This window comes from Balaenoptera physalus, assembly GCF_965194825.1.
Source record: "Balaenoptera physalus genome assembly, chromosome: 3".
Lineage (NCBI taxonomy): Eukaryota > Metazoa > Chordata > Mammalia > Artiodactyla > Balaenopteridae > Balaenoptera > Balaenoptera physalus.
Window position 1 is genome coordinate 153,341,281 of NC_138890.1, and position 26,621 is coordinate 153,367,901.

Sequence of the window (26,621 nt, forward strand, 5' to 3'; positions counted from 1 at the left end):
AAATCAGCTGTTAACCTTATGGGAGTTCCCTTGTATGTTATTTGTCGTTTTTCCCTTGCTGCTTTCAATAATTTTTCTTTGTCTTTAATTTTTGCCACTTTGATTACTATGTGTCTCGGCGTGTTTCTCCTTGGGTTTATCCTGTATGGGACTCTCTGCGCTTCCTGGACTTGGGTGGTTATTGCCTTTTCCATGTTAGGGAATTTTTCGACTATAATCTCTTCAAATATTTTCTCTGGTCCTTTCTCTCTCTCTTCACCTTCTGGGACCCCTATAATGCGAATGTTGTTGCGTTTAATGTTGTCCCAGAGGTCTCTTAGGCTGTGTTCATTTCTTTTCATTCTTTTTTCTTTAGTCTGTTCCGCAGCAGTGAATTCCACCATTCTGTCTTCCAGGTCATTTATCCGTTCTTCTGCCTCAGTTATTCTGCTATTGATTCCTTCTAGTGTAGTTTTCATTTCAGTTATTGTATTGGTCATCTCTGTTTGTTTGTTCTTTAATTCTTCTAGGTCTTTGTTAATCATTTCTTGCATCTTCTCAATCTTTGCCTCCATTCTTATTCCGAGGTCCTGGATCATCTTCACTATCATTATTCTGAATTCTTTTTCTGGAAGGTTGCCTATCTCCACTTCATTTAGTTGTTTTTCTGGGGTTTTTTCTTGTTCCTTCATCTGGTACATAGCCCTCTGCCTTTTCATCTTCTCTATCTTTCTGTAACTGTGGTTTTTGGTCCACAGGCTGCAGGATTGTAGTTTTTTTTGCTTCTGCTGTCTGCCCTCTGGTGGTTGAGGCTATCTAAGAGGCTTGATGGGAGGCTCTGGTGGTGGGTAGAGCTGACTGTTGCTGTGGCGGTCAGAGCTCAGTAAAACTTTAATCCACTTGACTGTTGATGGGTGGGGCTGGGTTCCCTCCCTGTTGGTTGTTTTGCCTGAGGCAACCCAACACTGGAGCCTACCTGGGCTCTTTGGTGGGGTTAATGGCAGACTCTGGGAGGGCTCACGCCAAGGAGCACTTCCCAGAACCTCCGCTGCCAGAGTCCTTGCCCCCACAGTGAAACAGAGCCACCCCCCGCCTCTGCAGGAGACCCCCCAACACCAGCAGGTAGGTCTGGTTCAGTCTCCCCCAGGGTCACTGCTCCTTCCCCTGGGTCCCGATGTGCACACTACTTTGTGTGTGCCCTCCAAGAGTGGGGTCTCTGTTTCCCCCAGTCGTGTCGAAGTCCTGCAATCAATTCCCACTAGGCTTCAAAGTCTGATTCTCTAGGAATTCCTCCTCCTGTTGCCGGACCTCCAGGTTGGGAAGCCAGACGTGGGGCTCAGAACATTCACTCCAGTGGGTGGACTTCTGTGGTATAAGTGTTCGCCAGTCTGTGAGTCACCCACCCAGCAGTTATGGGATTAGATTTTACTCTGATTGCGCCCCTCCTACCGTCTCACTGTGGCTTCTCCTCTGTCCTTGGACGTGGGGTATCCTCCTTGGTGAAGTCCACGGTCTTCCTGTCTATGATTGTCCAGCAGCCAGTTGTGATTCTGGTGCTCTCGCAAGAGGGAGAGAGAGCACGTCCTTCTACTCCGCCATCTTGGTTAATCCCCAATCCTAAAATCCTTTTTCTATATTTTGCAAACTACTTCTTTTTGGAGTTTAAGTCAGTTTCAGTAGTAATTAAAGAAAATATAGTTGTAATTGTCATCTAAATATGTACATGAGATTTCACATGTGTGCTTGCATTTGATTCCACTTTGAGTGTCTTTAAGATTCACATTTACCTTATCCACTTGAAAAAACTTATTGATAAATCAAACTAAATATTGATGCTCAAGTAAAATAATTTGTATCTAAAATTTTAAATCTTGGACTTATGATTAAATGACGTAGGTCTCCTTTTCACCTTCATTCTTACTTACCAAGTGATTACAAAATGATCAAGTTCTGGATTAAAAAAATAGTTCATAAACAGCATAACATATTTTGTGACAAAAATGGATAAGACCACCCACATAGTAAGCTTATTATTTTTTAAAGCCCACATCTGTTAGTGTCTATTAAGCTTTAAAGTGTACACATTCTATGAACCAGCAAGTGAACCCCTCCATAGCTACCCCTATTTCTTAATAGCATTCCTTCTTTATGTTGACTTTTTGTTCTCTAATTGAAACTGCTCTAAGGACACAAATGTCAAGTCAATTGCCTATAATTGCATTCATACTTGTTATTAAATTCAATTAATAAGTATACTCTAAATATATATGAAAACGAAAGTATGCATTCAGGCTTTAATTTTCATGCTAATCTTTTGCTTATTTTCTAATCAATGATGAAAAAAGCCTTAAGATGCTCTTCAGCTTCGACTCTGGAGGTCAACAAGGGCAGCAAGAGCAGAGAGCTGATAAAATGGAGGATACAAGGCAGAGCGAGCCACTGTGATTATTTCCTCAGTGTCTGTTTTGCAGAAAGATCTTGTTATCTCAAAACTCAAGAAGATTATAAAGGTTATTTTTCAAGGTAGAAGATGTGTCAAAAAAACAGCTCAGTCATGCTGTCAAAGATTTGTGCAGCTGAAATTAGAATTTATATTAGAAAATGTATTTCTCTTCTATATTGGATAAAGCAGAGAATTCAAATTGATAGTTAAATCTGTTTCTCAAATTTGATGAAGTCAAACAACTGAGGAATCTAAAACACCATTTTGACCAAGATGTGTAATTATTTTCTAAAGTAAGAATGGACATACCACATCACAGAAACTGTAATAGAATGGAGAGTTAATTTCATGTTTTGTATTCATTTCTAATTAATTATTACTATTAGGACTCTACCACAGATACACATTTCTATATAGGAAATATACACTTACTACTATATAGTATTTATCTGGACCTCTCTCTACAAATAATAAAAGATATTAAAAATATTTGGGGATTTTTAAAGTGCAGTAGTGTGTGCGTGTGTGTGTGTGTGTGTATATTTTAAAAGAGAAAAGCTTTAAAAATGTTGACATATCAGGAGCTTTGTAAGCAACTCTTTGAATTTCAAATAAGGGCTTCTCATATTACATTTTCAAGTAATAATTCAAAATTTATTTGCAGGTTTTTCTTAAGATCCTACTTCATGATTCCAAACTGCTGAGCAAAAAAGACCCTAAGGAGCAATTAATTTATTGATGGATTTTAATAGTGAAAAATATGAAAATAAAAAGCAAAGAAAAGCACTTAACATTTATCTTCTATTATTTTTGTAATAAAATAAAACATTTACTGATTGAGCTATCTATAAACAATTCTTCTTTGATGCTGATATATGGATTAAAATATTTTAAAGGAGCACAAGAAATGACAACTACCATTTGAAAATATTTGTAATTCATTTTGATTAAAATATACTAAAAGAGTGCAGTAATTAACAAACAACTACCATTTGACAGTATTTGTAATTCATATATGTTCATATTTAACCAATAATTTCAGGCAATAAAAAAATTTTATAATAAAGTGAAATTATACAGATTTCATAATTATGTGCAAACACAAAGTCCGTAAAATCAAAAAAAGACCCAAAATGGTAATCTGAAAATAAAAGATGTCCCAAGATTATTTGATAAAATAATTACTGATATTAATGTTTTCATTTATCTCTGATATTTCTATATTTTTGCATCCATACTCAATTTAGATTTGTGAGAGTTATATTACATTTATTGTGGATAGGTAGAACTATCTCAGTTCTTCAATTTATATAATTTTCTGTTATTATCTTCTAGAAGTATAAAATGAGTTTCACTAATGTAAAGATCCAAAAATAGTATATTGGACAATCCCTTCTATAATATGGGTACACAAAGAAATAAACTATTTTTTCTGTAACAATTTTATCTGGATTTTTCTTGTTTTTACACCAAACACTAGCTGGATATTTAGCAATGAATAATTTATTTATCAAATATTTAGCAGAATTACATGCCATACACTGTGCTAGATACTGAATAAGACACATGAGGTTGTTTCCCTCTTGAAGTTTGTATTCTTGCGGGGAATTCGAACTTGGAAAAAAATGTTTACAAGTGTGCTGAATGTTACCTAAGAGAAGAATACCGCAAGTTGAATTAAGAAAACCCAGAGGAATGGATCCTCAATATGCTTTAAAGACTGTACCTCCCAGTTTGCCTGGAACAGGTCAATTTATGTCCATTATCCAGATGTTATTGTCAGTAATGGCCCATTTTACTCTCAAAATTGTCACTGTATAAACAATAAATGATATAGTTTCCCTACTTATGACTATCTTAATTATCACTTTCCCTCAATTGCATTTTGGCTTCTGTTAAATAACAAATATTCAAAAACTGGGCTTTTCAGGAATTCACCACAATGTACCTCAGTTGACTGAAGAGAGTAGCATTTTTTTTTTTTTTTCTTATCAGACAGTGTAATTAGGAGACAAGACTGCGGTGATCTTATGGAACTTATCATAAACTCACCTGAATGGTCTATCAACTTCCACTTACATGAAATGTCCTTAGGGAGTATGCAGAAAAAAATCTAAATTATCCTGTAAGCTAAACTGTAGATCTTTTAAATAAAATGTTTAGATACTTAGTTGTGATTTACAACCGTGCCATGCCAGGAGGAATGAAAATAATATCAATCTGGTAAGTTATTTAGCAACAGGTTATAGTTAAAATTGACTGAAATATAGAATATTTATAAATGTATTTGAGCTTTTGTTTCTAGTTTATGGAAAATTTCCAATGTCATTAAAGAAATCCAACATCTTAAACTTCTTATTTCCTTCATAGAAGTGGCCTTTTATTCACACAAAGACACTTTTCATGAGAACTACTTTCCAGACAAGAATTTGTTGAGATGTTTCTCTATTGTATGCCATGTATAGCCAGATATCCATCTCCTGATTTTCACTCCTTTTAATGCTACAAATTCAGGTGTCCAGTTCCAGGTTTTCCTCATTTTCTTGAGGATCTATTGCTTCCACTCAGTTCAGATACTGTCACATTGTTACTTATTGGTTGCAAGCATTAGAAACTATGTTTGATTAGGCAAGATAGGTGTATCAAAGAGTTTGTAGAATCAATGGGAAAGCAGAAACACTAGACCTGGACAATAGTTAAGAAAGAAAGGCACAGCCAAAATCTTTCCTCAGAAACAATCAGCTTAAGCTAGCATTGCCTCCGCCATTGATACTTAACAGTCCCCATGCTCTTTGCTTCAGGACTCTGGCTGGCAGGCAGTTCCACTATGCCACTTCCGTTTATTTGCTTTCCTGACTCCCCTGTATCCCACTGAATGCTATTTACTTATGCTTTTGAAAGACTTGGCAAATAAATAAGAACCAACGAAGAGGCTAAGAAAAGACAGTTAAAATAGTACAGTGAGGACATGGGGAGAGCATGACATTGGAAAAACGAAGTGAAGACACTGAGGTAGAGTTTATGTCAATAGTAGCCGAAGAATTATTTTTAAAAAAATCATTTACCTAGTCTTTCAGATGCCATATATAATAGCCCATGACCCTTTGAAATCCTTATCAAATTGGTTGTATGGTTCTATTTTTTTCATCTCTACATTTTTCCCTTTAAATGTGTCTTCTTCTTTAATTATATTATATTATGATACTTTTTATTCACCCATAATGGTTTTATTAAGGTACATTATGCAGTATAGAATATTATTTTCACGTGGGTAAAAGCATATTTCATGTTATAATTTATTTTGTTTGTAAATTATAAATTGATGATGTGGTATGTCCATAATATCACTATGGGTTGTTTATTGCTCCTTAACAAACCACCTCAAAACATAATGCTTCAAACAATGCCACCTTAATTGCTCATGATGTTGTGGGTAGGAAACTTGAGCTGCGCTCACATGAGGGACTTTGAGAGGGGTTTCTCTTGGGGTTCTCATGAGGTTGCAGTCATAAAATGGCTTGACCTAGGTTGAACCCATGCGGACTGTGGTTCCTCAGTTCTCATTCATGTGGTTTCTCATGTTCCAGTGGCATGGCTTTATATAGTGGCCTTATGGCTAGAAGAGGAAAGGAAGGGAAGTTAAAGACTTCTTGTCAAGTCATCTCCTGAACTCTAAAATGTCATCTGTACACCATCCTATGGGTCAAGGGAAGTCATATTTCCAGCTCAGATTCAGTGGTTGAGGAAATGAATCCTACTTCTTGTTAGGAGTATTGCAAAGCTATTGCCAAAGAGCATACACATGGGGTAGGGGAATTATTGAGGCCATTAAAATAAATCAACTCCAATACCTAACATAAAAAGAATATAGATAGCTAGTTTAGTTACAGAAATAACAGTTTAACTTATTCTATTAATGATACTACATTAAATGGGAAAGCATAACTTAGATGAATATAGTAATAAAGAAAAAGTACACTTTTGACAATTTTTGCTCTTTCATAGTGGTATTTCATTTCCAACTCATTCAAATACGTTTTCAACAACAAAGTAGAATATCTTCTGAATGCAAAGGATATTTTGATTCATATTATTTTCTCAGTACAAAATACCAAGATAAAAAGCAATATTAAGGCAGTAATAAATAATTTTGATAAAATATAACACTCAGAATAGAAAATACATGGCATCATTTAGTATTAAGAATGAAATATGAGATAAATTAAGTCAATAAAAAATGGCATCATTTTAGCTTTCTTTACATTTGGTATTTTGGTATAGACCTTTATTGCTCATAACAAAGCACCACAGTGGGAAAAGAGAAATGACCAATTTACACTGACTTAGTCATTAGGATTCATATTAAGTAAGGGGAAAAAAGGAAGTCATGTGTGTGAGAAAGGGAATGAGTACAATAAGATAATTTCTACCATCCTAGTACAGAACAATAAGACTTCTGGTTACCTTAGCATTTCATTGTTCACCTCCTTGACCTACTTGCAAGAATTCAAGGTCATCACAGTAGTTGTAGAATTTATTGGCAAAGACCTGTGTGGAAAAGGAGTTTACAAATCTCCCTTGGTAATCTTTTTAGGGTCCAGTATGAATTTTTGTCAAGTGTATCTTCCTGTTGTCCAATCTAAATCACTCCTGCTGTGATTTAAACATATTTCCATGTCTTCTACTCTCAGTGGAAATGAAGAGCAGCTGGTTATAATAGTCCTTCATGTACTTGAAGGTTACAGTTTTAAAAGGCAGTCATTTAATCTGCTCTAAAAAAACTCACGGATCTTGGCATACTTCCTTTACAAGATGATTGAAGCTTTTTAAGTGATCACAAGCCATAAAAACTATAAGCATGTTAACATAGCAGTAGACAAACAAAATAGCTCCTATATGTACTTCTCTCCTTGTTCACAATGCATTACATGTGTTGATAGCTTTGGCACAGTTTTTTTTTCATCCCATGTGGCTCACAGTCAGGATTTTAAGTATTTCAATTTGTGTGAAAGTTGTAATATGAGAAGAAAAATATGAGTGTATGAAAAAACCTTGACCCATAATTTTTTTAAAAACTTAAAAATCTTTATGAGTTTAATTTATTTAATGATAGCACCTTGATTTGCTTAATTTTCAAATTTGAGCAGTGAAAACATGACAATCTGGTGTATTTTAGGAGTTAGTTGAGAGGTGATGTGTAAAAACTGTTGAATTCCAGAACTGAATTAAATAATTGTGAGTAGATTGGAAAGACATTGTTGGGAGAGATCAAGTTTTTATCCAGGTGATATACGGCACAGTAAATCAAGACCATAACTAAATGTATAAGTGTCTTAAATATCTCTTCTCTATACAGCTTAGTTAATACAGCATCCCAGCTGGAAGAATTTCTCACTGGCCTAGACTTTTGATGCATTCAGAACACCCACAGTTCTAGATTCACCAGGGCATCAACCTGTGTCTGGCAAAGCTCAATATGAGAATATAATAGTTCCATCAAAATCATTCGGTAATCTCTTCTATCATTAGATCTTCTAGACTATCAGAGTGTGTTCAAATCAATCATTATAAATCCACCTATATTTTATTATTGCCTAGAATCCACTACAAAAGTCAGTGGCTTTAACCAACAATAATATATTATTGCTCAGGCATCTGTAGGTCAGCCTGATATAAGCTGTTTCACACTGGGCTACGCTAAGCAGTCTGCTAGTCTTGGGCAGAATTGCTCATGACTCTACCAGTAAACCAGGGAAAAACTGACATGTTACACTGGATCTTATTCTCCTGAGACCACAGACCTAAGTGGAACATGTTTCACATGGAGATGGAAGAGCTGCAAGAGGGAAACAGAAATTGGTTAGGGTTTTTTTAGGCCTAAACTCAAAATCAGTACACTGTTACTTCCATCACCTTGGACTGTCACCACTTGGCCAAGTCCAAAGTTAAGGTTCAGATATACATGTTGGCTCTTAGCAAGAGGGACTGCAAAATTACACGCTAAGAAGCATGGATATCTGGAAGGGTGAAAATTTATTTAAATATATTGAAACAATTTGCCTATGAACCCTACTGGCTAGAACCTTATTTGTTAAGAGAGGTAATTCTACATTAATTATATGAACTATATTGATGTTTCCTAAAATTTTTGTGTCTTCTAATATAAGGATATTTTGTATTGGTTTTAGATATACATGTATTATACATATAAATATTTATATATACCATACATATATATGTACAAAATCAAAATAAACCATTTATTATCAGTTTTGAAATTTATTTTTAAAGGTGTTTTGTAGTATGCTGTATTATGATTATTTCAAATTCTTGATATAGGAAAAGTATTGGTCAAATATCAGGAGATAAACACTTTTCAGTGCCAGGCCACAACTAATAGATCTATCAGGATTTTTTAAAATGAATAAAAAGTTCAAACTCTAAATGTAAACATCAGTCAAATGAGTCTGTTTTTTAAATAGTACTTTTATATGTTACAACATATATCAAATGAATATACATAATATCAAAATAACCAATAGCTCAGCCTTTTAAACATAAAACATTGTGATAGTTAATTTTGTGTCAACTTGACTGTATCATTGATGTCCAGATATCCGGTTAAACATTATTTCTGGGTGTATTTGGGATAATGATTCCAAAAGAGATTAGCATTTTATTTGGTAGACTGAGTTAACTAAATTGCCCTCCACATGTGAATGGGCATCATAAAAACTTTTTAGGGCCTGAATATAACAAATATTTGGAGAAAGGAATAATTTGCTTGCTCTCTCTCTCTGCATGAGTGGTTGATATGAACAGTGATTTTTCTCTTGCCCTTGGTGCTCCTGGATCTCAGGCTTTCAGACATAGACTTGGAGAAATACACCATCAGCTCTCTGATTCTTATGCCTTTGAACTAAATCACCAGCATTCCTTGGTTTCCAGCTTACAGAAGGCAGATTGTGGGACTTCTCAGCCTCCATAATCATGTCAGCCAAACTTAAAATAAATCTCTTTCTATATATACGTATATATATCTTCTTAATTGTGTTTCTCTGGGAAACTATGGCTAATACATATTTCTACCTTATATCTTTCAAGTATTTGAATGGAAATAGAAACTCTCCAAGTTCTTCCTGCTTGAATGGATGGACAGAGATACTCTAATATTTAAACTCCTTGTATAAGCACCTGGTTACTAATATTCTCTCTGAATGTGTTATGCCTCCCTCTTTTGTACCTATGAAGATATAAAAATAGAAATATCCAATTACAAATTTTATTTTTCTCATTTGTAATCTTAATAATCTAGTTACCGCTAATCTCTAATTTAGGGTTATAGATTAGCAAGCTTGTAACAGTCCTCATAACATAGTCCAGTATATAAATAACACTTAGACATTAGTTGTGGAAATTTATTTAATATTCATCCATCTTACAAAATCCTTTTTAATTCTTTTTTTAAATTAGGAGGATATAAAAGTCCATATGAAATGACTTGGAAAATATGTATGGGGAAGTAAAAAGGAACATAAATATAGACACCTCTTTTAGGTTACTATTTTTGCAATGAACAGCAGAGAATTAGAAAATTCCTAGAGGGAAATGTTGGGTCAAGGGAATTTTTTTCTTAACATGGATTTTTAAACTAAAACTCTATAAATGATATAGAAAAAAAAAAACTCTTGATGATAAACGGTGAGAGAGGAAAATTTCAGTATTAAAATTCTTGAGTTGATGGAGGGGTATGGCAGTCACATTACAAATGACAGACTGTTTTCAAACCCAAGTTCATGTGCCTGGCACACTGTGAGGACACTCAACCCCAAACGCTGGAATTTGGAGCAGAGAAAGGTTTATTGCATGAACCATGCAAGGAGAATGGGTGGCTTGTGCTCAAAAACCCAAACTCCCAGATGAGTTTCAGGGAAGCATTTTTAAAGGCAAGGTAAGAGAAGACAGTTGCAGGGTATGTGGTTAAGCTTATGCACAATTCTCTGATTGGTTGATGGTGAGGTAACAGGGCTATGTCACAGGGGTTAACATTATCAATCCTCAGGCTCCAGTAGGTCTGGGGGCTACATGCTAATGGTCATCATGCAGTTAACTTCTTCCATTTGGTGGAGGTTTAGCATATGTAAAACAACTCAGGAAATGTTCATCAGATACTGTTATCTAGGTACTTCAGGGAAGAACTAAAGATTCTGTGACAGTCATGTAGTTGAGTTACTCTAAATTCTTACCAGTTCTCCTAGCCCAACTGCTATTTTTGTTATTAAATGTTTACATGTTTTCAACCATTAATCCGTGAGTCAAGATTTTGTGACTCAGGAGATGCCTCGAAGACTACGGCTTTTCTATAAACAAGAGGCAAGCAGAGGACACGGTTGGGGGTGTTTGGTCCCAGGAAGGCCCCATAGGGTCCTGCTAAGTTACAAGACGTTAGATGGAAGTAAGGTATTTCTTAATTTGTAGTATGAGTGAAGTCAGAACATATGTGTTCAAAAGAAGGAGCATTGTTAGATCTGGGAATAGAAGTATGACTTTTTCTCTTCCAATTGCTTTCATTTTTCAAACAAAACGTTAGGAAAAGTTTTCTGCTGAGTGTGCAGGGGCAAGTAGATGGGATATAAACTAGCTATATCAGAGAATGGGAATGTGAAGTTAATAGATACATGTAATAGTGCCCATTTGAGATTTGTGTACATAAATAAGGTGGGACTATGTAACATTGTTATATTATTTTTGTAGTGTTATTCAGACACTTAGGTGTGAACTCATAATAGATCAGTAACTGGGGTGAGGTTTGTCTACTTGCATAGGTCAGATGGGGAGAGTAGCATAAGAATTTAGGGGATGATATTGTTAATAAAGGAAGTGAGGAAACAAATTGATTGCTGCATAGTGAAAACTTGTGGCATCAACTGGTTGGAGTTCTCAGGGCAATCAAGACTGTTGGAGTACAGCACTTAGAGTAAGAAAACTTGGTGGGAAAAGACATGATATTCGGGAGACAGGATTCCCTTTTTTTTTTAAATAGTGGCTTTTTTTTCTATTTTTGACTCTGCCACAAATTGTTTTTTATTTATTTATTTGTTTGTTTATTTATTTATTTATGGCAGTGCTGCTTGGCTTGTGGCATTTTAGTTCCCCAACTAGGGATCGAACCTGGGCCACCCAGCAGTGGAAGCACAGAGTCCTAACAACTGGACCACCAGGGAATTCCCAACAGGATTCTTAAAATATGCATTTCAGAGAAAAGGCAGTTACTAGTGCTGGTGGTTAATCTTAAGTGTGACCATGTGAGCAGTTAGCTAAGATAAAGGAAAACAACCATTGTAATTTTGATTTTATATCTGCATGACAGGTTGGCTGGATTTCCTTCATTGACCTACAGAAATCGTTCTTGAAGACTTTCTGCTGAATACTCCTCAGGAGAGTTTTGAAACCATCCTGATTTCACCCCTTTAATTTACTTGAATTTTACCCATCCCTGGGGGTGCTTCAAATAGCCATAACATAATATATCAAGTGTTGATTGTACCTTAATCAATTAATTATTGACAAATGATTTTTCTTTCAGTTTTCTGCTTCAATTTTTTAATTTCAATAAATTTATATTCTACAATATTTTAAAATATTTTTTCTCTTCCATATTTTGTGCTTTATATTTCAGGTGAATCAATTATCCATTTCTTAATATTCTTGTAATATGTACTTCATAATTATTATCTTGCTTCAAGTTGATGTTAATTTCCCCTCTGATTTCTCAGTGATTATCCCAAGTGTATCTTCCAGTCTATTTGTTTAGGTACTGATAAAATGGAATTCTGCTGCTATAATTTTATCTTACTAATGTTTGTTTCTATAATAATTTTACTTTTGTCCCCAGCATTATCTGTTTATCTTAACATTGTATTTTAAATATAACTTTTTTCATTGATTAAAATTTTTTTATTATCTTGAGTAAAAAGTATGTTTGTCTTTAACTTTGGTAAGTCATACTTCCCTCTTTTCCTCCTTTTTAAAATTTTCTCCATAATTTTTGCCATATTTCTTTCAATCTTACTAATGTGTAACATGGACAGCCTTACCTAAATTAGATACTTCCCAGGTAACATATCTAATCATTCTCCCTGGCTTCATATGCACTTTGTCTGAGACTGGTTTTTCTCTCCTTAGAGATTAGACCTGAGGGCTGGGTTTGCAGAATTCTAGCCTCTATGCTTTGCATTTGCCTGTTGGTAGATTTAGTCTTTGATCTTTTAAAATGTGTTTAGGTTAAAAGTCCTCAAATCACTTCAGATTTGAGGCATATTTTATTCTTATCCAGCATATTTTAAGCTTTTGAACAGCTTTTTCCACTTCAGGCTGACCCCAGGAACTTTGCTTTTCAGAGACAGTCAGCTCTAGAGTTTCCTCTTCATTCCAGTCTCCTTAGCAGATCCCCTGTTCCCACAGCATGGAGAAATATATAGTGAAAGCTCCAAGTGTTGTTCAAAGAATTGTTAATCTAGTAAAGGAGGAAAACTTCAAAGGGGGCATAAAGTTTATATAATTTTTTTCATCCAGGAGCCACTGACCACCTCAGTTTTCTTTTTCTATATTATTTCCTGTTCAATGTCCCCTTTCTAGTAATACCTTTAATATTAAAGAATAAGGTGGTCTCAGGATTAATCAGTCTCTTTCCAACTGTCACACAAGGAAAAAAATAAGAAATATGCTTTTTTTTCCTTTTTTGGTGTTATGAAGATTACATTAGGTATTGTAAGTCGGTTTCTCCCAGGAGGACTCTGAGATGGAAATTTCCATGCAGAAATTTTATGATAAATATTCTCAGAATTAACATCTCTAAGGAAGTAAAGAAGCAGGTTTAGGTAGTAGTGGAAGTTGAACTGTAACACAGATCCCATCCAAAGGGAACACTAGAACTGGAATTGTCCCTCAGAGTTGTACCAAATTGGAGCAAAGGATCTGGGCCTTCATATTGCCATGTCAACTAGTTATTGCAAGTGGGTTGCCCCAAGGAAGGAGTAATGACATTGGGCAAGCATCTCTCTTCAGCCCATGACAAGACTTGGAAGTAACTCAGTGGAGAGCTATTGTATGCCCACATTCCACGCTTCCAGCACTGGAGAATGAATGTTTCAGGCCAGAAGTCAGGGAGACTTTGAGGAATCTAAAGAGTAGGAGAACATTTATTATAGTTTGGAAAGACTTTTGGTCTTAGAATTATTTGGTGTTTTTCTGTATGATTCCTAAATCCCCTCAGCCTGCTTCTCTTAAATGGATGAAATTTTTCATATTGCTTTTCTACCACCATCCCTATGACTATTGAAAAACATGTGATCTACCTAGTATATATTTTTAATTGTGTTGGTAAAAGAGCAGCATATTGATTCTGATGTATATTTTTGGAATATAAATTTATGGAAAATTTCTGAAGCATAATTTGGCAATATATTTTCAAAGTGCATAAAATATGTATTTTGAGATAATCAACAACTTGAAATTTATTTTTTCTAAGGAAGCAAGTATTACCGGTAATTTCCAAAGTTATATTCAAAAACTGCAATTTAGAAACAGTAAGAGATTAGCCAAGTAAAATATGGGGTTTAATATAATAGAATAATATACTAAGTTCTTAAAATCAAGGGAAATGCAGGTTACACAAATATGGCAACTATATGATTTCACTGAATATCTATTTATATGTGAATATAAATATAAAATAACCTGGAAGGAAACATAATAACAATATTATTGTCTGGAATTGAATTACAGATTATATTTAGACTTTTCTCCCCTGCCAGTTTTTCCAGCATTACCATGTATTATTTCATAATCAAAAGAAATACATTACTTTTGAAAGCCACTATGTATCCTCTTTATATTATGCGACTATCGATAGTGAAGGTTTTCTCTTCTACATGGTGTATTTAGCCCAGTGATATAACAGTTAGGTTAATAAGGGGAAAAAAATTAAAAACAATTAAATAAGGAAGCAAACAAAATAAAAAATGTATTAGTAATTTAGATACTAGAAAGTCAGATCCAAGCTTGAAACAATATTATCAACATGTTTATTATTTTTATTACATTTACTGAATTTTCCTATTACATACATAAAATAAAAATGAGAATATATGTATAAACAAATATAAATATATATGTATATGTAAACAATATGTATATAATCAGCAAAATCATACTTCCTTGTATTATGCACATCAGAAAATGTATAATGACTAAATTTTTACCTATAAAAATGTGATTATGATTAACCAGAATCTCTGTGGTCTGAAGCAGAAAATCTAAAGATTCTAAATAATAATTTATTACATCAAGAAAAATTGCCTACATATTGGGTAGATGTATTAAACATGAGCTGTATTTACCTTAGACAGCTAGCAGCACAAAAGATATGTATTTCTTCCATATATTTTAATACCCAAAATGTATATTTATATTTATTTTGTAGGAAAAATATATGAGATTTATAAATATGACAACTTAAATTTATCTTTAGCTGTTCCCTTTTGTAGAATTGTGTAAGTTAGAAAACAAAAGCCTTCTTAAACTTATACTTACTTCAGCAGTATGTGTGAGACTTTCATTTTCACAAAACCAAAGTGAGGTATTGAAGTATATTGAAGTAGTGAAGTATTGAATGAGAATCAGAATCATTTTGTGTGAAAATATAGTTGAATGTAACCTCATATGGGACTATTAGTCTGAAGGCCATCATGGCATAAGATATGTCTTGATAGATACTACAAATATAAATACTGAGAAAAACTTTATTATGAAGGTGTTGGTTGTAATGGGGAATGATCTTTTCACACACATTCTTTTAACTTTATTTGAATAAAAGTGAAGTGATACAAATATGTGAAATCATGCAAAAGTGAAAATTATTTTGTTAGAACAGAGCTGTTATAAATGGTCTTAGTTTTAAGTATTAAATTATCTTACAATTTTTTTAAACTTCAAAAAAATAGAAACTGCTTAAATTTCATGAATGACTCAGAATCACAGGGTAGCACTAAGTTTAAATCAGGATGGGGAAAGGTATTTTTTCTCAAAATATACCTTGAAGGCATTTTAGAGGGAGCCATGGGAGCAATGTCTGTCATTATCATTCACTGTGTTTTAGGAGAAAGGAGGAATGAGCAAATCTATTCCTTAGGAAAAAGTAGGCTCTGTGACTTCTCTGGTCCAGAGAAACAAAGGAACCATGGATCAATTTGCTAACTAACTGTGGTGCAAAGTCCTAGATGTCTCAGGAAAGATTCTCAGATTGCTTTAACTTTGCTTTAAAAAAATAAGGTCTGATACACCCTAAATTATCTGGAGGTTATAACTGTAAAAATCTTGTAATTTTTTATGGGTCATTTTTCTTGTGCCTGTTCTAAAGACTTGATAGTTCCTTAGTTCCTATCCCTATGGACTTAATTCCCAGATTGTATACAGTGTATTGGCTATATACATACATAACCAAAAAACAAACAAACAAAAAAAAACCCAAGCAAAAAAACCACAAAAGCAAACAAACAAACAAAAAACAGAAACAAAGAAAAGAAAAGAAAACATAAGGGCACATAGGGATTACGTAAAATGAATCAGATAAAGGTGCAGATTGTTAATGGTGTGCTTTTATCTACTTACTTTTCCACATAAACATTAGAAATATTTGGAGGCACCAAGCCAACCAGAAATATTCACATCAAATATGATAAAATTTTAAGACCTAAATAAATATAGAGATTAGAAGATGACACAAGTCAAAAAAGAAGAAGAATATATAAAATTGACTAGTGGAAAATATAATTCACAAAATATAAGCAACATACTTATAAAAAGATGGGCTAGCAATATGGAAGACTCTGGCCATTCATATTTAACTCCATAATACTCTAAATACAGAGCAAGAGATATAAATGCCACAGGGACACTCAGAAAAAAAAAAAAAAAAGAAGAACATTGTCTGTATAAACCAGAAATCAAACAGCAATTCAAAGTAAAACGTTCAGACTGATCTTCCTAGCATCCTGGAATACTGGCTGTGGAATGGACCATGTGGTGGGAATTTCATTCTGTAGAATAACTGAGGGCGAGTATCACTAGTCTAGCTAAGAAGAAAAACTTTTAACATTTTTTAAAATTTAAGGATGAAGAAAATGCATTTGAAAAAATTCAACATTCATTTATGATAAAATCTCTCAAGTAAGCAGGTTTAGAGCGTATGTACCTCAACATAAGGAAGGCAATATACGACAAGCCTACAGCTAACATCATACTCAACAGTGAAAAGCTTTTCCCCTAAGATCAGGAACGAGACAAGAATGTCCAGTCTTGACACTTCTATTCAACATAGGTACTGGAAGTCCTAGCCAGAGCAATTAGGCAAGGAAAAAAAAAATAGAAGGCATCTAAACTGGAAAGAAAGATGTAAAACTGTCACTATTTGCAGATGACATATTATATCAATATATAAAAATCCTAAAGACTCGATCAAAAAACAGAATTGCAGGATACAAAATCAATACACAAAAACTTTTCTATATAGTAATAACAAACTATTAGAAAGAGATATTAAGAAAATAATTCCATTTGCAATTGCATCAAACAGAATAAAATATCTAGGAATAAGTTTAACCAAGGAGGTGAAAGACCTGTGTATTGTAAATTTTTAGACTTTTAAAAATTGGGATGTGACAAGGCTATCTTACCTATGCACTCTACGTGTGACCATAGTTTGTGTCAAGGCTACATAGTCAGGGTTTGAGAAGAAGTACACTCAGCCTCATAGTGAGCATCATATCCAAACAAGGTAGATCATTCAATGTCTAAAAGCCAACATAGTGAAGGACGACTGAGCTGTGACTATCTGAGCCGTGAAGTATTTGGGGCTCTCAGTGTCTGGGTGAAGCAATCACAAAACCAAATACAAAGGGGAATGAATGGAGAGGGGGAGGGAGGGAAGAAGGGACAAAGGGAGAGAGAAAGGAGAGAAAGAGAGAGGGAGAGAATGAGCAGAGAGAATTTCTACTCAGAGGCTCAGGGTAAACCTAAACTAGAAATCCAAAGTACGTGAAGAAAAAAAATATATATATGAGTTGGCAGAAATGGCTAGACCAGTTAACTCTTACGTTTCTGTCCATAGTAGAGACCTGTGACTGTGACTAGAAAGCAGTTGCTGGACCAGGTTCTACCTTCCCAGAGTCCCTTGTATCTATGTATGGCCATGTGACTTGTTTTCCAATTCGAATATGAAGAGAAGAGATCGCTTTCATTTACAAGGTAAGATTCTAAACTGTGGATGTGCTTTTTACACCTAATCCCTTTTCTCTTCTGTCTTGTGGATGCCAAAAAATGGTGAGGCTCTTACTGATAGAAGTATAGCAAGATAGAAGGAGGCTAGGTTATCTACCAACAAGAACCGCCATTTTTTACTGTTTTAAGGCAAAAAAAAAAAAATTCCATGGTGTCTTTGAACTGTCATAAATGAGGGTCTATTTATTAGAATAGCTAGTATTGTTATGAAGGTACAATAATAATTTGTAGTAATAATTCCTAACAAACTGAAAAAGCAGAAGATTTAGTCTATCCAGACAAAACAAATAAGTACAATAACTATGATTAATTACTTCAGATACAAGGAGAGTAATAGTACTCATACAACTCAGTAGAGTGTATAATGTAAAAGTGGAAGATTAAGTAAGGGCATATGTACTAAAAATGAACACACAGAAATTAAATTATGTAATTACTGGAGTAAAAACAAACCACATGTTAAAAATTACAGACTGGACAAATTCTTAGGGCATTTTAGTCAATTAGAATTTAGGACAAAGACCCCTTCACTCTTCACAGAGAGAAGAAAACTATGAAAAAGCTATTAAGAAACATGTGTGTTATTTTAAGAGGCATCAATATATTCCTAATGATTATTTCAGATAAAGATAATTAAGAACATAGTAGAGAAAAAAGTAAATCTAATAAAGTTTAAGGATTTGTTCTAACTCAAAGACGTAACTCTTACCTTAAAAGTTGACACAAATTACTTTATAGGAGAAGTAAAATAAAGCCACACCAGATAGAACATAGTGAAACTGAAAATATCAGATATGAAGAGAAAATCTGAAAGGATACTTTAATAGTGTAAGTTACCTGCAAATGAATGACAGTGAGACTGAGAGCCATTTTCTCAGCAATAATAGACAAAAGGTAAGATGGAGTAATCCCTTACAAGACCTAAGGAAAGGAAACTGTTCTGCGAGTCTATAATGGGGTAAACTATCATTTGAGATTCTTAGTGAAATAAGGCTATTCCATCAGTACAAGAACCAATATTTTACTACTCACTGAATTTCTGTTAAAAAATTACCAAACAGAAATTATGGAATAAATGCCAGTTATAAATATTACTAAAATATAGAGTTAACTATTTAAATATTATCTATAAAATTATAACTAATCATTATGATTTAAAAAGTGGAAATAAGATTCTAGCCAATGATATTTAGGATGACTGAAACCAGATACCTAATTAGTAGTTATGACTTACAAATATATTTCTATTTTTAACAAAGGTATAAAAATATGGATGAATTATAATATACTTAATGAGAAATTTAATTTGTGCCAATTACATTGTTAAAAATAATTTAAAGTCATTATAAAATTGGATATTGGTACATCGTAGTAAACATCTCAAGGAATGCTGACAATATTATAAATTCAGACTAACTTTAATTAAAAAAATTTTTTTCCCTGAAAGATCCTGAAAATCAGCATGCAGATCTGATTCAGTAATTCCATAAAGCAGGAATATGCATTTTCCAGAATTTTAAAAAACTGATACATTGTGAAAAAAACTACTCCATTTATTTTTAGAAAATAACTTTATTATTAAGAGAATATTCTTTTCAAAGAAATTGGGACAATCTGGTCTACATTATAATATTGAAATACTGTTTAAAAGTCAATATGATTTCTGGGAGATAAAGAAATCATGCAGTGAAAACAGAAAAGTAGCTTAATTTGAACCAATCCCCTTCTCTCTCAATATTCTAACAAGCCACATATACACATACAGTTTGAATTGTTTAAATTGTTTTGGGAATATAGGTATTGCAGGTTAAATTGTTAAGTATACTATGTCTCTGTAAGTCAATATACCTTTTATTATACTATTTATTATGAGGAAAGAAATCAAATACAATTGATTTTTATTGGCATTTTCTTACCTTTTGCCCTGACAGTGATAGATAGTACTGCTACTAAATCATTAATAAGGCGCCATCTCTGCTTATAAATCATAGGCCAGTGTTTGGTAAATACACCATACCACTTTTCCTAAAATCATCAGTTTCTTAAATAAATATTCATCACATCTTTGGAAACATATTTAAAGGCTAATGAATTCTATCACAAATACAAGCAAATCACTTGTACCAGAATTTTATAAATCAATAAATATTTCATATGCTAGCTTGAATATTCACCTGCTTTTCAATTTGAAAATATTACTTGTAAAGAGTTATTTCTTTTAAAATTTCCAGAAATGCTTGCTATTATGTTTAAGTGTTTGTCTGTATGTATTTAGTACATAAATATTTTAACCCATTACTATTTTAGCAAAATATCAATTTCTACCCTATTTTTATTTCTATCTTGATATGTAACATGTATAAAATATCTTACTGTTTCCTTCCTTCACCATTCAGAAATGTACCTTTTTGCTTCTTTGTTTTCTCTCTGTTCAAAAACATACTTATATCAATTTCAAAAAATCTATCGAGTAATTTTTAGTACATGCAGCTGATTTTAGGGGGTTTCGTCATCATTAGAGAATACCCAATCAAACTACTAGCTCACATTTACAGAGATGCAGATGTCCTTAAAGAAATACTTGCCTGTTCAATAGCTAGCTCTGTTAAACACTACATACAGTGTGTTAAACTGCTTCAAAATGTTAGAAATCCACTATTTTTTTAATAATAAAACATTCTAAGTAATGATTATGTTCACATTTCATATTTAAATATTCAAAATATTTGTTATATGTATATACCAAGGAGATTTCATTCATTCTTTATACTTAATCAATATCCTGAGGGTTTTTTTTTACACAATGAAAAAAATTAACAGTAATTTAAAATTCATCCCTAATGCTAAATATTGGAATTTATGGGGGTTAATGGATCTGTTCTTTTACTCGCTAAATAAAATGTGCCCCCTTAGATGATGGTTACCATCTCTTAATTAAGAGTCCACTAAAACGCCATCCAAATGTACGTAATTTATTCCTTTTATTACTGGACTGGGAATTTTGCCAATGAATAAAATATCTTATTCTGAGGCAAAATGAAAACTAATATTTTAAAGCTTGGTGAAGAAATATCTTTTCTTTGAAAGAAATCATTTCTTTAACTTATTAAATAATAAATCTATATTATAATGAAGAGCAAATCAGGATAGTACCTAATCTGACTTTCAGTAAGGGCACTAGCTAAAATCTAAAATGATTGCTTCGAAATGAAAGTACAGAACCCTTAGTGACAGAGGAAAAATATGCATATGTATATATATATGTGTGTGTGTATATATATAGTATGTGTATATATGTATGTGTATATATGTATTATTTTTGTGGTTTATTATTCTTTTCTTATATTAAATAACTGTTCTTGCTCCTAGCCATACTTGTCGAAGGTTAGACTGGAGTCCTAACATCCCAGAAAATAGCATTTTTTGACAACAGACTGATTAGATTAAAATGACTAATATTGATTTTTCTATTAAAATTTGTTCATTCCCATCTTAAAGTTCATGTTTCAAATGATTTTCATAAAATTAGGGTGCAAAAGCATGCTTAAGAAATTAATTAAATTACACCAAACATACTGGCTACAAAAGTAGTAGAATTTTATAACAGAGAAAATGTCACATTTTACATAACAGTGAACTATTTTTAAACAAACTGCCTGTCATTTTAGATTTTTTTCCTAAAATGATTCTTCTAAAAGCACCACATCCAATTTTTAATTAAAAATACCATGTACTTGTCTTTACGAATTAGGTGGGAAGTCTTATTACAAATCCTGATGTCTCCTTTCACAAGGAGGGGCACCCATCAGTGTAACACTTCAGGTCTATCTACTCCCTCACTGCTTCCTCCTCTAGGCAGAAGGAATTACCTGCCTTATGAGAGTATTTAGGAGAGAAAGTGGGGAGTGCATTCCCCCCTCACGTCTATCTGGAGTTAGCTATCCTCTGGAGGACACATTCTTTGTTACTCCATAATGTAACTTACGAAGATAGGCTCTGTCTAGAAGGACATTAAGGTCCAGCACAGCCTCTTACCAAGAGGGTAAGTCTATCCAGTTCTGGAGTGCGGTGTCAAAGCCCTATTGTCAAACACCTAAGGCATATTATCCAATGTCAGCCATATCAACCATATTTTTACTTCTCCATCTGCTTTTGCCTTTTCCTTCATTTGATTCAGAATTTGCATGGCGAAAGATACTAATTTGGGGGCACCTTAAAATTCTCAAAGTATGTAACCCTAGTTTTATCACGATATTAAAGCATAAGATTACTAGCACTTACTTGTTTGCAAGTGAATTCCAGATAGCTTAGGCAGAAAAAAGTTGAATTCAGTAACTTTTGTAAAAAGTCAATAGATAGATCAGAAATGTATATAGCCTAAGAAATGACTAGAATTATAGAGTCGAGCAGCATCTCTCCTCTCTGATCTCTCTCCATTTTCCTTTCCCTTTTCTTTTTGTTTTAATTTCATTCTCTAAGGCCAGTTCTCTCTACATAGTGGGAGCTATGGTTGCAAACAGATATGTGCTTCTGTTTTTAAGAGTGTCATAAACAGAAAGGAAAAAAATGAGCTCTTTCTTATCTGCATTTGTAGAAAACAAAAACAAAAACAAGAACAAACATAGGAGAAAAATACCTCAAAAAGTTTTCTCATTGGTCTGGCTTAAGATTTATATGTATTCCTTGAACAATCCTGTTGGCATGGATGGCAAATAGGATTGACTTGGCCTGCGTCAACAAACCAACCAACCAAGGTAGAATAGGTGTAGTTCATGAGATTCAATATCCTGTAAAACAGAAACAAAACATGTTGAATGCTTCTATAGAAAATATACATGTTGGGGGCAGTGGAATACAAAAATGGATGCGACGTACCTCCTAACACTTAAGAACATATGTGGGAATACATAAGGTAAGTATTTATTTCAATATTGGGATATTTAACAAGTACTCTTTCTTCCCTCTCTCAATAAGGTAAAAATAGCATTTGGGGATGTGATGTATGCAGATGATAGAAAATGGATAAATGAATAGCATAGCCATGTCAAATCATGTATTCAAATTTCAGGTTTTTCACGGTAGCACAAGTAAGCTTTTGGACAGATGTGTCTTCTAGGGCAGCTGTCCATGTGACTAAATGTGTTAGTTTCTTTTTGCACAAATGTGCATGATTACTTTGTCTGCCTTAATTATCTGTGTATTGTAAGAATAATATGGAGTCAGTAAATTATAAAAAAATAAATCTTTTATATTTCCTATTCTCAATGAAGCAGGGCATGCATGAGATTGCGCTTCCTGTGGGGGTCAGGGAGGTGAGGCATTATAAATCTTGGACTCAGAAGATTGTAGATTTAGTTGGATCAAGAGAAGCAATGAAAAGTTCTTGGATATGATAATAATACCTGGCACAGGTCACGTTCATACTGAGATGGCTAAGGAACATATTGGATATTAATTTTATTCTTGTATTTTGAAACACTTAAATAAGCAATGTTTAGGGTTACTACAGAAAAAAATATTCATCTAGAAGAGTCTTATTTAAAATAAATGTGATTTGGGCTTCCCTGGTGGCGCAGTGGTTGAGAATCTGCCTGCCAATGCAGGGGACACGGGTTCCAGCCCTGGTCTGGGAAGATCCCACATGCCGCGGAGCAACTAGGCCTGTGAGCCACAATTACTGAGCCTTAGCGTCAGGAGCTTGTGCTCCGCAACAAGAGAGGCCGCGATAGTGAGAGGCCCGTGCACCGCGATGAAGGGTGGCCCCCGCTTGCCGCAACTGGAGAAGGCCCTCGCACAGAAACGAAGACCCAACGCAGCCATAAATAAATAAATAAATAAATTTAAAATAAATGTGATTTGAATAAAATATAAAATCTGGTTTTGCTTTCCAATATGAAAAAAATTAATAAATTAACATTTTAAACCAGAATTACAAGAATGCTTAACTTACTTAAGAGGAAAAGTTGCATTTAGAAGCACCAAATTATATGTAAGTGGCTTATTAATATATGTCATTTACCCATTTTTAAAGCTCTATTTGGCAAGAAATTATTAACTTGTTCATAGCAATGTGCACTTTTAAATTGAACTGCAGAAACTGTTAATATGATACATAAATGATATATTTTTTATGTGTTTAAATAAAACTTTATTCCAGATAGATTGAATTAGTAGAGGTTGGCTGTTGATGTGGGATTATAATTTGCCTTAAAACATTTAACAGCTTATGAAATATAGAAGATACTGTGCTTTCTCTCTGTTGAGGCTAGATTTGGAAAGCGTGTAAACATTTTCCTCAATTATCACAATCATCTGTTTAGAGTTAAATCACCCGTATGATTACAGAAACTCTGGTCCTCCTGCCAAAGAACAGAAGATCTCTGAGGAGGGTTGAAGGAAGAGATGAAAGGAATATCACAAAAAAGGACGGAAAGAAGAGTTTTCCAATTAAATTTTGTGCCAGCTTTTATATAAGAACACTGTAATTTTTCAAACAACCCAAAAATATATCACCATTTTACAGCTGTGGAAACTGAGGCATAGCCAAATTAAATGATTTTTTCCAGTAAAGTCATAACACAAAACTAGGGTTATTGGTTTCCTATTGTGTGGTACTGTTAGGTCGACTTATGCATTCCAGGAAAAGTTTCCAGGCATGGTTAGCCAGTCCGGTCATTTCAGGCAAGAAATAGAAACATAGAATATGGAAAGACAACAGGTAAGTGTTTGACCCGTAGTTACTTCTGGAGAGGAAGCAAGACGAAGTGGAGTCAGAGCTCACGAATAAAACTGATTTGGGGGAACTCGAAGGACTGAACTACAGCTCTTAAATCAGTAGTATTTCTAATTAATTATTTTATTTTTAATAAATAATGCATGCTGGAAATGTGTGAAATAACATTAAATATTTGTCACACTATTCTGTGTTAAGGCAATAGATCAATGAAAGGCAATTACATGTAAAGATTTACACTAATAGTAAACTAGCAGGGTTACAAATGCTGCAGTTAGAACATTTCTGATGATTGTGATGATTTATATTCTGCCATTTTTTTTTGCCAAAATTAATTTTCTTAATTTCATAATTAGCAACTTATTACACAAGTTCAAGTTTCATATTCATTCCAAAAAACCCCATCCATTTTTGAGAATGTAACATATTGTTACAACTACCAAACTTCAAAACATTAGGTTTATGGGTCAAAGAGGCCACAGGTGGGATTTCATTCTGCTTAGGAATTTGTTGAAGGAACTATCAAGCAAGAAAAATACATTAATGACTTAATTTGTCTAGAGAAGACTGTAGAGGATAAAGTATTATTTGTGTGATTATAGAATACATTTAAGAAAATCTAAAAGTAGCTTAGAATGATGTCAAGAATTTAAAATGTAAACTATATTAAAAGCTATGATAGACAATTTATCCATTGCAAGATATACTCAAAAATAATTATTACTTTTACATCATGTGAAATAATTTCACATGTAGAACTTAGCATTTAGTTGAACATAATTTCTATGAGGAAAATATGAAAGGCAAGTCTATAAGCAAATAATACAATTTACACTTTAATGGTAATTGATTGCCTAAAGATCTGTAACAGTATCCACATGGACTCAGTAGGCTTTGTTTTATTTTAGTAGTTTTTGAAAGTTTATTATATGCCAGGCAAACTTCCAAGTCCTTTTAGCACTAAGTCAAAGAAGAAACTCTGTCTTTATAAAACTTAAGAGTAAAGCCCTTGGAATTGTTTATATAGATTAAATGCATCCTATCATAACTTTATTTCTTTATAAAAGAAGAAAAGAACAATGTAATACGCTCTCTTGTACATCTTTGCATTCCAGCAATTAACCATGTGTAGGAGAAAATTAAGGAATCATTAAATTCTGATAGTAGGAGAGAGAGAGAGGATGCCGAAGACGGAGAAAGGGAGGGAGGAGGGGAAATCCTAGGTGGTATTTATGCTATCATTATTTACGCTATCATATTTTTTTTTTTATCATATGTTTTATACTTAATGCTATTATATTTATGCTATCATTAAAAGATTAAGAAACAGAGTTTTGGAAAATGCACAGATAGTAAATTATCTCTGATTATGCAAGTGATTAAAACATTTTAATCTTGACCAAAATATTTTGATAGGTATTATTTTTTATATTAATGACACTTTTGTTGCTATACAAAAGAATAAGCAAATAAATTCTGTGACACTAAACTAAACTAAATATGTGACTCTGTAACACCCTTGTATTTCTGGGTATGAGAACTGTGGATGATGCAAAATTCATTTCTCATTTTGGGTAAAACTGTAACTGTATAGGTTGTTCTCATATGTCACCAGTACAAAAAAAAACAACAAAAAAAAGCACACACAAAAAAAACACTGTTTATGTCTAATTTTAATTTTTTGTAAAGGTAATTTTATGTTTAATTTCTTGTAAAGGTTAATCACTATTAGTCACCCTACAGTAAAAGGGCAACAGGTCAACCTGCTGGAAGGAAAACTTCAAATTTGTACAGCTGTGCACCTATGGCAACCCATGTATGTTTGAAGATTCATTTTCTCATTTCTAATATGCATATAGTTACAGATTGCTTTTCATATAAATCTGTGAAATGTTGTGTGGCATGTGAATATTTGCCCATCTGGAGGATTGGTCATAAAACTCATTTTCTATGATTTAATGAAACTAGAAATCCATGAGCAAGAACAGTTTTAGCTTTGTATTCAGACGTTGGTAGGTGTTACAATCACTTGTATGTTCCATAATATGTTCCTGATTTTATAAATGATTAACTTATGTTTCAAAGATAATAAACCTGGTAGTATGACCTTTGGATATAAATTCATGG

At 33.4% G+C, this 26,621-nt stretch overlaps 1 long non-coding RNA gene across 1 annotated transcript in view; it reads left to right on the plus strand.

Moving 5' to 3' along the window:
• The first annotated feature begins 217 nt into the window (after positions 1–217).
• Positions 218–26,621, plus strand: part of LOC309656921 — a 442,326-nt gene continuing 415,922 nt past the window's right edge. The window contains exon 1 of the long non-coding RNA XR_014261614.1: positions 218–614. This is a non-coding gene — a long non-coding RNA (uncharacterized lncRNA). The remainder of the gene's footprint in view (positions 615–26,621) is intronic.